This window comes from Pseudonaja textilis, chromosome 5 (assembly GCF_049901715.1).
Source record: "Pseudonaja textilis isolate UNSWEBS1 chromosome 5, rPseTex1.2, whole genome shotgun sequence".
In the NCBI taxonomy this organism is placed as follows: domain Eukaryota; kingdom Metazoa; phylum Chordata; class Lepidosauria; order Squamata; family Elapidae; genus Pseudonaja; species Pseudonaja textilis.
The window spans coordinates 46,748,354-46,760,865 of NC_141994.1; the positions used below are offsets into that span (position 1 = coordinate 46,748,354).

Sequence of the window (12,512 nt, forward strand, 5' to 3'; positions counted from 1 at the left end):
AATACATACATTCAATCTTAAATTTAATTTGAATCAAATACAATTTCCACTGTCTATTTGATGTGTGTGTGAGAGAAAGGGGGGTGGAGGAATGGGATAGAGAGATCCCTGGCAAATCAATCATATGACAACTATTTTGTCACCAATGCTGTCATTTCCTATGCACAGCAAAGGAGCACAAGCATGAACTAAGCAAAACTGAGCAGCTACCATATGTAGACATAGCCGGTAATTCTGTGGAAAAATCCTTATATCCTAATAATGCCACAGTAAAAACTTCCCGTGAATAGATGCTTTCTATCAATTAAAACCTATCCAAAAGCATTTGCAAAATTTGCTTCTCCTGAGAATATGTAAACATAGCATAGGAAATTCATGTACTCAGATGTTGACAAAATCATATAAGCTAACAAGAAATGTATCCTATAGCATCTTAATTAGTATAACAGGAATTTAACTGATAAGATTTTTCAAAAGAAACTATTAACTTCATAATTTGTTATATTCTTGTAAAACAAACTTGAATACCTATATTAAAATCCTGATGGTCTCATCAACAGCAGCTATTATCTATTTTATATAATAAAAAGCATTTCACTAGAAATTCAATATTAGCACATTTTTCTCTTTGCTTTATAAAATACATATCTTAATACATGGATACTACAGATTCATATGCTTTTCTAAGTCAGAGAAGGCTACAATAAACATTTTACAATTTACACATTACAAGACAATGTTTAGAAGTGGGATAACTAATGCTACCTTTGTACATGAAATCCATTGTTATATTTAACAGCATTTTATTTTTTAATCATCAGGTAACTTGGGAATAGTTCAAACTAAAGAGATTTTTGCAGAAACTTGTCATCTCATAGAATGCTTCAAAATCCAGGAAGGCCATGTAGATGCTGAAGTAAAATGATGGATATCTGTGGAAATCAGCAGTTCTTGGTGAAAATCTCACTTTCCTCCAACAAAAAGAAAAACTCTATTGTTGCTGCTTCAGAAGAAGGGTAAATTGGGATGGCAACTAGGGACAGCTGGGAAGTATGCAGTAGGAGGAAGCAGCATGACATAACCAGACTACACACAAAGAATAAGAAAAATGGGATTTGGATAGGCAGTGTTGTACAGAACAAGTTGATATAGGAAAAACTGGGACATTCCAATTTGGTAAGGGGATTCTATGTAATGGCTATGGAACGAAGTAAAAATAAGGGAGGAACAGAGATAATCCCAAATAAAGAGAAATAACTACAGTTTCAAAGGAGAGCATTTGTATTCTGAGATTTAGACATCTAATTTGTACTTGAATTCATAAGCAAATTGCTTATTTTAACCAAACCTTTCCATCTTTTTAAGAAACATTTTTTGCATTCCAGAAATAGTTTTTTTTAAAGGGTATGCTCTGCCCATAGTGGTTCTAATTATTTGTTATATGACTAAAAGACAATTATCAAATTCTATAACATATAAATGTAAGCATAGAACTAATTTTGTCTAAGCAACACAGGAGAGCAGGATCCAATTTAATGAATGTGTATTATTTCTACAATCTTTCACTCCATATTTAGCAATAATAAAGGGACATTATTATCCCTTAAAGCTAACATCAATTTTAATCCTTGCTAGCATAGCAAACACTAGTTTTACATTCCGGTTTATAGAGAACTGTGCTAATATTAAATGTTCTTCCAAACACAACCTGACTCTTCAACTACAGGTGAATCTTCCTCTTAATTTTTTAAAAGCTAGCCAATGCAGCCAGTAATTGCCTAATTACAGCTCATACTAGTTGATTATATTGATAAGGTGCAGCACCATACTACGGATCATAAAGGGAAAGGAGCACCTAAAGCTGCACTTTCCTTGCATGGCAGGTAGTAATCTTGCTTCAGCAAACATTTAACACCCACTAGAAGGAATCCATCAGACGTTTGTTACGCCTCTTTCGTACCATCCCATCATCTACGTGAGTTGATCCAGCGAGAGTCTATATGCTACATTTAAATGATGTTATGACTTTCATTTGAGCTATTCCTTGTCTTGTTAGTACAACTGAGGGAAACGTGCTGCCTTCAGTGCCAATATTTCTTAGCAGGACCAAATAAATATTACAAGTTAACGCTCTAAACTAGCGGTAGCGAGAGTCCCGCTGATGGAAGGAGGGAAGAAGGAAACAGAAAGCCAGCCAGGCGATGACACTTATTTATATCTTTTAGGATCGTTTTTCACGCTGTATTTAAAGGACCAGGAACCGCTACAACCAACGCTGCTATAAATAAGACTTTACACCAACATTCAGGTTAGTCCGGCTGGCTTCGGAAGCAACTCCCGGACTTCACCGATAACAGAGACGTGCAAAGCTCGGCTCCAGAAGCGGGTGAGACCGAAAAGGAGCCGGGAGGTTGCCGACGATTTTGCAAAACCTCTCGCTCCGTTCACTCCTCTTCCAAGCGGGGAAGTCAAGGTGCTACGGAAATCGCATTCGTGGGTGCTGGAGGAAACTTTTCCTCCGGGATTGAGACTCGTTTAGCTCGCAAAAAAAAAAGGGGGGGGGAGGAAGAGGGAGGGGAACCGTTCCTTTAAGTATTCGACGATCTACTTACTACGAATACCCTCGGATAAGCCGTCAGTGCGCAGGCGCAGCTGAGGAAACGCCTCTATGTCCCCCGTCCCCCCCTGCAGAAGCCAAATAGCTCCGATTGAGGGAAGCTTTTGCGGCTACAGGCGTGAAAAAAGACGGAAACCACCACCCCGACCTGTTATCAAAAGGCAAAATAAAAAAAAATCTAGTGACAAATACGAATGGCGACTGAGTAGAAGGGAAAGGAGATGAAAGCGAGGGAGCCGTTGGGTTTCCCTTCAGGATTTATGATCGTTCCCGGCGGAACGGCAAGGATGCTGTGGAAAGGCTCCACGGCGTTACCTCAAGACGCCTTGGTTTAACTGAAACCGAGCACGGACCCGTATCCCCGAGGCCTGCGTCGCCACTCACCCACAAGAAGCCACGATCGTCGCCTCTCCGTTCGCCGCGGTGCAGCCGCGAAGCCCACCGCCTCCTCCTCGGCGCTTCTGCAGGAGCCGCTTTTACCCGCCTTACCAGCTTATCTCAAGATGCAAACAAATGGCAGGGGAAGGAGGGAAACACCGCCTCCAAAAAAATAAACTTTCCTCGTCGCCGCCGTCTCACTCCCTGGAGAAGCACGAACCCAAACACATAGAGGCCCGCCTTCTGAGCCGCCTATTGGTAGCCCTGCAATAACGCTCGAGGCCATTGGTTTCGTTTCCTGGCTGTCTTTAATACGACCTTCCCCTTTCTCCCGCCTCTCCCTCTTTTCCATTGGCTAACCGCCTAACTATCCCGCGATACAGTGGCTTAAAGTTTATGTCTATCAATTTTAACTCCGCCCTCTAAGCTTGTGATGATAATTGGACGGTGTGTAAGCCATCCGGTGTCTTATTGGCGAGGCCAACTACGTATATTGCTTTAAACTTGAACCTTTTCACTTTTTTCTCCTGGCCTTTCTCTAATTCGCTAAAAATACAGTCCGTCAAGTTAAACTGCATATTGTCCCACCCATTTGTTTCCAAAACCGAAAACGATTGGTTATATATTTCGTCACCGTAACTAATCCCAGCACTCATGGAAGCCGCTACAAAATCAGAAAAAGGACGTTCAAGCGCGCTTAGGCCGTAGGCTTCTATGGCTTGTAATTTGAAACTTTTTGCTTTTGACGTTCATAAATATCATAACTGGCTGCTTTGTATGCGTCCACCCATTAACTACTTGAAAATGGTTAGCATAACGGGATGGTTAAGATAATGAAAATGCCACCATGATTCCCCTGCATTCAAACGTAGAACGGCAGGAGTTCTCTAGGCGTAAGTAAAGCAGTAAGGGCTGTCACTTGATTCCTAACCGGAATCATGCTGTTTCCACACTAAAAGGCAAGAGGCAATTATTCCGTGTCGCGTTTTCTTCGCTCAAATTGTTTATTTTTTTTTAAAAAAGCCTTCCAATACTTTCGCCTTCCTGTCAGCCTCGCGCAAGCGCAGTGCCAAGTGCTCTGCGCAGCTGTGGGACCACGTGGGCGTTTGTTGCTGATCCGGCACGTGGCCTCGGGGCAGCGTCCGCGTGACTATGACAGCAGGAGACCTTCAGGGCAACGCTGCTTACGGTGTAATCCTGACTGGCGGGACTCCTCGCGCGTCCCCCCGTTTGGATTTACTTCGTGAGCTGAGGAATGGCTGTTGGTGCCGTCGTGGCAAGTTTTAGGGCAGAGGTGAAGCCCCCGGTTAACAGAACAAACCGGAGGGGAGCGCAAGTGCAGCAGAAAAAAGACACAGTTAGTGTCTCCCCTGCTTCGCGTTCTGGGTTAGCTACCCTAAACTTCCGCAGCGGGTGCATTTATGTAGCATTAAAATCCCTCTGGAGTTGAGCTCTGCTTCTTAGTGACTTGGGTAGATGTGAGTATTCCCAAAGAGACAACAGTGGAACTGTTACATTCAAGGAAGTTGACATGAAATCCAAAAATTTAAACAAAATGAACATTAGAAAACCAATAGCCAAAAGAATTTTAGCAGTTGTCATTTACAAAAGCCTTATATATAGAAACAAATGTTCAAATAGAACTATATATTCCTCCACTACCCCGTGTAATATTTCATTACTTAATCCACACTGTTGGTGGTTGTTTTTTTTCACCTGTCCCTCCATTTTTGTAATTGCCCGATTTGCTCTATTTTTCATGGTGTGAGAACTCTCATACCATACTCTTCCAGCCTGGAAGTGATTTGCCAATGCCTTCTTTCAGGAGGGCTTTTAACTTCTGAGTCTATTCTAGTTTATATATTTTGGGCTTTCTGATACTTTCCCATTCATTAGTCAAGTTGTTTGCTATTTAAATGTTTCTGGATTAGCCAAGGTTGCCCAAGTGTTGTTTAGCCACACACACAAACCTTACAAAAGTAAATAGGAACTAAGTTTAATATGTAATGTTAATGCATATGGTAGGGTTTTACCAGGCCTTGAAGCATGTTTTTTATTCATGCCCATTAGCTCAGATCCAAAAAGTTCTGTCCAATTTCAGCTAATAACTAAACTTTAATTGGTTTCAGGAGCTGTATTATATACAATATGTTGAAATCCAAATCAATTCTGTTACTACCAAAATGAAAATGATGAGGCCATTGAATATCGTGTCCAGTAGGCATCATGTTGTGATGGCTATGCTACATGGTTCTTCATAGATCCTCCTGATTTGTCACTCGCCAAATTGCCAAATTTAACATGAAGTACAGGTTTCCATAATGCATGATAAACATGATTAATAGTTTCTTATTGTTGTTAAGCTTCAAGTATGTACATGGCATTCATTCAATATCTAATCTTTTATTATGTTCATAGACCAGCACAAAAAATGTACACGACATATTACAAAATAATATAGTTTCCTTACACTTATAACTTTCCTCTCTTCAGAAGAATCCTTCTGCTTTTTATTTAAAGATGGAATAAAATAGATAAATCTTATGTTTATATAACACTTGCTTTTATGTTGAAATATTAGCAATTTAGCTTTGAATATTGCTATAAGATAATGATTATCAAGAAGAGAACAAGAAATGTGAAGTTTATCAGAGGTCTCTCAGAAATTGTGTTTTTTCCTTCTGAAATCCTCTTTTTCCCTTTTGCAAGTAGTTGTAGATCAAAATATTCATATAGTCAGTTAAAGAACATTTCCTTACTTGCAAAAATAATTTTTCATTGTTGATGGCAATCATTCAGTTTAAATGTAGTTAATTATATATTTACTATAGTTTGAATGTATACATTCTTACATTTTGCAATTACTTGGTTTAATCAAGGCTGATATGTTTACAATATTGAACTGTGAAACATTTGAAACACTCATTATTTGCTTAAGTCAAAAATCTCATCTATTTGCAAGCAGTTAAGCAAATGTCATTGATACTCCCATTACTAGAATCTGTTATTGCATCCAGAAACCGTAATCAGACATCGTGAGCTCATCTCCGATATTTCTTCCTTCAGCTCCTGCTTCATTTCTTTTATTTGTTAAAACTAAGATGTAATTATCCACCTTTCCTTTAGGAGCTGAAAATGTCCTGCAATATTTTCCCTTAACAACAAGCCTATAAAGTAGACTGATCTGGGAGAGTAAGATTGTGGAGCAGTTTAGAAATGCACAGAGGTGGAAGTAAACACTAAAGTAATAAAAGGCAAATCTGTTTGCAGCTTATTTCACAAATAGCAACTCAGTTGAGATGGCAATATATGTAAAAAGAAGCATTTGAGATCATTCAAAGGGATTCCACCTGTCTATAGATGAGGCTTGGAAGTTCTTATAGTTTCCAAGATTATTTATCAGAGATTACCATTAAAGATATTTGAAATATGTATTTCCAGCTTTCTTGATTTCAAGAAAGTCAAAGTTCAAATGTGTATACTAACCCAGTGAACTTCTGAGGTGATTGATAAATTTGACTCTCCCAAATCCTAGCCCTGAGCCTTAATCATTATATCACCAAGAAGGGCCTACAACTGCAATTCTCAATGTAATGGTGGTGACATATTTGTTTTCCTTCACAAGATGCACAAACTCCAGGCAATGGGATATTCTTGATTTATATACCATTTTTCTAGCCAATCATTGTTTAAATTGTATTTCTCAACCTCCACCATGAAAAGAGGTAAGTTATTTGCAAAGAAAACAGGTGCAGAATTGGAAAGATAAGAATTCAGGTTGGAAGAATAAATAGCAATACTAGCTTGCTTCAGTAACTAAGAAATTCCTAGACTCTAAGGCAATAGGCTGAGCTAAAAAAAATAGGATTGCCAGTCCTAAAATGGAGATATTTATTCCTGGAAGGAACTGCTCTAATCATGATTTTAACTGATATAAAATATAGAATCAAAGGGCTGAAAGGGAACTTGGAGGTCTTCTAGATCTAGTCAAGCTCAAGGCAGCAGACTTTGTACCATCTCACTCAAATAGTTGTTCACTCCATTTTTGAAAACCTCCAGTGATGGAGCACCCACAACTCTGGGAGGCAAGCTGTTCCATTGATAGTTCCCACTGTCAGAATTTTTTTTCTTATTCTAGATTGGATCTCTCTTTAACAAACTTCCACCCTTTACTTCTTTTCCTGCTCTCTGGTGCTTTATAAATGAGTCAATTTCCTCTTCTCTGTCACATCACTTCAAGTGCCGGAAGATAGTTATCATGTCTCCTCTAATCCTTCTCATCAATAGGCTGGACATGCTTGGCTGCCTCAACTGTTCATCCTATGATTTAGCTCCATGATTTGATCCATCCCTCCTGCCTGTGTGCTTCTCTCCATGTAGATATAGTTCCATTCAGGACTACAAGTTGGATGCAGTTGGTCAGACGATTGTGAATATATCTGGTGGTGGGCCTGGTGATGGGCCTATCCCATATTATTTTTATTTTATCAAGAAGTATTTATTTTATTTATTTTTATTTGTCAATTGCTTACAAGATAATAGGTATAAGTAAAAATAGTTATGAATACATGGCTACATATAAGAAAAATAAAAAATATATAAAAGAAACAATGGGACGGGGACGGTAGGCACCTTGGTGCGCTTATGCACGCCCCCTACAGACCTCTTAGGAAAGGGGTGAGGTCAATAGTAGACTGTCTAAGGTTAAAGTTTTGGGGGTTGGGAGAAAAAAAACACAGAGTCAGGTAGAGTATTCCAGACATTGACCACTCTATTGCTGAAGTCGTATTTCCTGCAATCAAGTTTGGTGCGATTAACCTTGAGTTTGTATTTATTGTTTGCTTTAGTGTTGTTATGGTTGAAGCTGAAGTATTCATTGACCGGAAGGACATTGCAATGTTTGATTTTATATGTTATACTTAGATCGGACTGAAGGCGGCGTAGTTCTAGTTTTCTAGGTCTAGAATTTCAAGTCTGGTGGCATAAGGTATTCTGCAATGAGTAGAGGAGTATAGAACTCTTGTGAAATATTTCTGGACTTTCTCAACTGTGTTAATATCAGATACGTAATGTGGGTTCCAGACTGATGAGCTGTATTCGAGTATTGGTCTAGCAAATGTTTTGTATGCTCTAGTTATTAGTGTAATATTACCAGAGAAAAAACTACGTAAGATTAGGTTAACAACTCTTAATGCCTTTTTGGCTATGTAGTTACTCTAGCACTTAGGTCATTTGAGATGAGTACTCCAAGATTCTTGACAGAGTTTGGATCATCATCAAGGTCTTGACTATTCAGCCTGTATTTTATTTTCTGATTTTTTTTGCCAATATGTAGGACAGAGCATTTATTTGTTGAGATTTGAAGTTGCCATTTGTTTGACCATTCTGATACATAGTCAAGGCCTTTTTGAAGGGTAGCAGTATTGTCTGTGGTGTTGAATAGCTTTACATCAGCGAAGAGAACACAGTTGCTCTTGGTATGATCATAGAGGTCATTTATGTAGAGTATGAAAAGAGTTGGTCCTAGAACACTGACTTGGGGAACACCACTGTTGACAGGTACAGAATTTGATAGGACACTCCCAATTTTGACCATTTGTTGTCTGCTTTTTTTTGTTTTTTTGCATTTGTTGGATGCTGTGTCGATTGTCTTACTGCCCATGCATTTCTTTGATCCACTAATTTAGTCATTTTATCAAAGAAAGCAATAAGATTTGTCTGGCATGATCTGTTTTTAAGAACTTATGCTGACTCTGAAGGACCTTCTGTCCCTGCCTGCACCTGAATGCTGCCCCACGCCTGCTATTTTTTCTCTCGAATGATTGTTAATTTTCCTAAGGGGGTGAAGAGGAGACCTTATGTGTAATTGAATATGGTGGCAGAGACAGTATTGGTAAAAGGAATTATTCTTTTTATTTATTCAGATTATTATTTATTATTATAAGAGTTTGTTTATTATTATATGAATTGTAAATAGTGTCCCTTCAGCATGAACAGGTCAAGTCAGCGTTAAATCACACGGTTCAGCAATAGAGGCAAGTTTGGCAACAGTAGTCATTATTCCAGGTTTGCTAACACCACCACATTTCTTTAAAGTGACTCAGAGATTTGAAATTTCAGTTGGTATAGAATGCAGCAAGCTGATTATGGGTGAGAACCATCACATTGCATCTGTATTGTAGGTTCTACATTGGCTGCATGAATGCTTCCAAGTGCAATTTAAAGTGCTGGTTATGACCTATAAAGTATTTTACGGCTTGAATTCAGGTTACCTATTGGACGGTCTTCTTGTGCAGTTCAGATAGGATGCTTTGGATCCCTGCTCTTTGATAGATGAGAAAGACCAAATCCAGGGTTCTCTGCTGCTTCCCCAATTCTGTAAAATAGCTTGTCCAGCAATCCCTGGTAAAAACAGTATTTTATCAACATGTCTTTGCTGGTCCCTTTTAGTAATTTTTTTAATATTTATCATAGTAATGTATATATTGTATATTATAAATAAATACAACATTTTACTGTAATAAAATTAATGTTAATTTTAATTGTTTTAATTCAATTTGATTTTAAAAATTATTTTAGAAGTTGCATTCTTGTGATCCTAATGAAAGCAACCAGGAGCACATTGAATGAGACAGAGTACAAGTTAGCAAATACCGTGTTTCACCAACAGTATGCCCCCCCAATAGGAAGGCCCATCATGTTTTCTAGGCATGAGGTGAAATTAAGCCCCTTCCCCAAAATTTAGGCCTATTTTTAAAAATGTGAAATGGGAAGGGCGGGGAAGGAACTTGCCATTAGGAGCACCCTGTGGGCAGCCATGCCTCGCCACCAGCCGCTCCTAACGCCCCATCATGGTGGAGTGTGGAGAGCTCCCTACCCCCACCAAGCGCCTTTACTGCAGACCCTGGTATGATGCTGGCTGCAGGTTGAGTCAGCGGGCAGGCAGTGGCAGCAGCGTGGAGCCTCAATGGCGGCAGGGCACTTTGCGCCGCTTCCTCTGCCACCGTCACTTTCCCTTCTGCCGTCGCCATGGCTTATGCCACGTTCAGAGTGCTGCCATTGGGCAACATGTAGAGGCCGGAGTCCCTGCTGGACATTGCAGCGTGGCGGTAGTGGAGAAATGGCCCTTCCAGCAGGTGGAGGAATGGTTCAAGTGCATTCCTCCACCAGCAGCATTTCAGCCGCTTCTCAGGCGGGGGAGCCACCTTTGTAGCTTCCACGGTTCCCGCCGGTGGTGGCATCTCTCTCACCAGTGCTGTCTCCAACAGCAGCGGCAGCAGTGACGAGACAGACCCTGCTGCTGACGAGAACTGCCTGCCCTCCTGCAGGGGCCTCACTTTGCTTGACGGCGGCTGCGTCGACAATGTCCTGCAAGTCGGTGAGTCATTTGGGCTTTGGTGGGTGGAAGCGGCAGCAGGAGGGTGATGCCATCGTTTCTCTCCCTCCCCCCCCACATACCTCGTTTTGCTTCCCGTCCCAGAGCTTTGGGTCATGGTCTCATCCCCTGTATGGTCAGGCGCTCTCCTCTTGCTCCAGCCACCCGGAACGCCCCCATGGACCTTTTCCTCCACCCGCTGGAAGGGCCACTTCTCTGCTACCACCACGCTGTGATGTCCAGCAGGGACTCCGGCCTCTACGTGTTGCCCAATGGCAGCACTCCGAATGTGGCATAAGCCGCAGTGAGGGCAGAAGAAAAAGCGACAGTGGCGGAGGAAGTGGTGCAAAGGGCCCCGCTGCTGCTGAGGCCGACATCCATGCTGCTGCCCGCCCGCTGATCTGGCCTGCAGCCAGCACCATACCCAGGTCTGCAGCAAAGGTGCTTGGTGGGGGTAGGGAGCTCTCCGCCATGATGGGCCATTAGGAGTGGCTGGTGTTGAGGCATGGCTGCCTGCAGGGGCTCTAGGCAAGGGTGCGTGGGGGGAAATTAAGTCACCCCCAAAAAGACGGCCTAGCCATTTTTTCGGGGGTCAAAAGAAAATAATGCCCACCCTATTTTCTGAGAAACACGGTAGATAAATAATAAACATAATATAGTGAAGGAAGATAAACCAGAGCCTTGACAGAACATAGAACCCATTTTTCTTAATACAGTTAGAATAATTTATTGAACTATCCAAGATTTTGTGTAGAACAGGAGATATTACCTAAGATCCTAGTGCATTTTATATTAATTGTATGCATTGAACACCACCTAGGTTTTTTTAAAAAAAATATGGATATGCAGAACAGGTGTGATTCTCATTAGGGCTACTATGTAAAAAGTGGTTTAATCCATTTTTCCATAATTTCCAATTAACATACTGACAGTGCCGACTGAAAATTCTAGAAGTCATGATTCCTATAATAGGAAGAAATCGGTTTAGTTAAAGTTGATTTCCAGATTAAATGAAACCACCTGGGATAGTAGTTTTTATTTTGTATTACTATTGTAATATGCCTATGCCAGGAGAATAGTTTTTTGTGATTTACAAATTTTATACTGCCAGTAGCTTGAAGATTGATCTCACTGAAATATGATAAGTTTGATTCATTTGTTGTATTGCTTTTCCTTAGGGAAAGAAAAAATGTTGGTTTTTCTTTAACCACTGTGTGTCACTATTGTTCTATAGGATAGTAACTGCTACATTTTCAAATAATTTGTGGTTTAGCCTATCTTGAAATAGATGAGAGCAACAGATTATACAAACATCACCAGCAAAGGAGACTGGAAGTCCAAGTTTTATAATACTGTGAAAGGAGGAAATAAACCTTCCTCTCTAAGAAAACTGTTTTGTTAATCTCAGTTAGTCAGATAGTTTTCATATAGCTTACAACACTATATAGTTTATTTGTCATATTTAAATCTTTCCTTCCAGGGAGCTTAAGGCAATATGTGAATTTCCCTTGTGCGTTTCTGTCGCCATAACAACTCTGAGTCGTAGATCCAAATGAAAGATAGAGGCTGGCTCAAAGCCACCAAGTGAGCTAGGCATCTGAGTGAAGATTTGAATGCTATTCAATCCTAGTCCTAGTCATCTGATGTTCTGAGGTAAAAGCATAATAGCGCTCACAATGCCTGAATAACAAATTGGCCAGCTGTTACACCTTCTATATGCTACTAAAGTTGTCTTCATTATCATTAAGATTCAATTTTTGAATCATTTTTTGAATTCTGTATTTTGAATACAGAATGCATCCAAAATCTGGGACTCATGACTCCCAAGGAAATGAAATTTGGGTAAGTTATACTACTTCAAGCTGCTGTTGTGGTTGGACTGCTGTTATGGTCACATGATGGTCATTTGAATATTCTGTGACAGTTTCCCTGCCACTTTCGCAATCCTTTGCTCCTTCCCCCACCTAGAATCAAGGTACTGACTCAACATGTGACTTTTAAAGAATCAGCTTTAAGATACACAAAGAAAGCTCGGGATATTTTTATTGCTTTATATTTCTCTGACATATAAACATGCACCTGTATCTATAGCTCATCTTTGTTAGGCCCTCAAGGTACATACATAGTGCTCCATTGGCCTGT

The 12,512-nt window shown here is 40.2% G+C and overlaps 1 protein-coding gene across 6 annotated transcripts in view; it reads right to left on the minus strand.

Annotated features, from left to right (window-relative positions):
- Positions 1–3,225, minus strand: part of TNRC6B (trinucleotide repeat containing adaptor 6B) — a 107,690-nt gene extending 104,465 nt beyond the window's left edge. For 4 of the 6 annotated variants that reach the window (XM_087934776.1, XM_087934774.1, XM_087934775.1 and 1 more), the window contains exon 1: positions 3,002–3,225. The gene's annotated coding sequence lies outside the window, so the exon portion shown is untranslated. The remainder of the gene's footprint in view (positions 1–3,001) is intronic. The other 2 variants (XM_087934771.1, XM_087934773.1) reach the window with 2 other exon arrangements.
- Between the last annotated feature and the right edge of the window lie 9,287 nt (positions 3,226–12,512).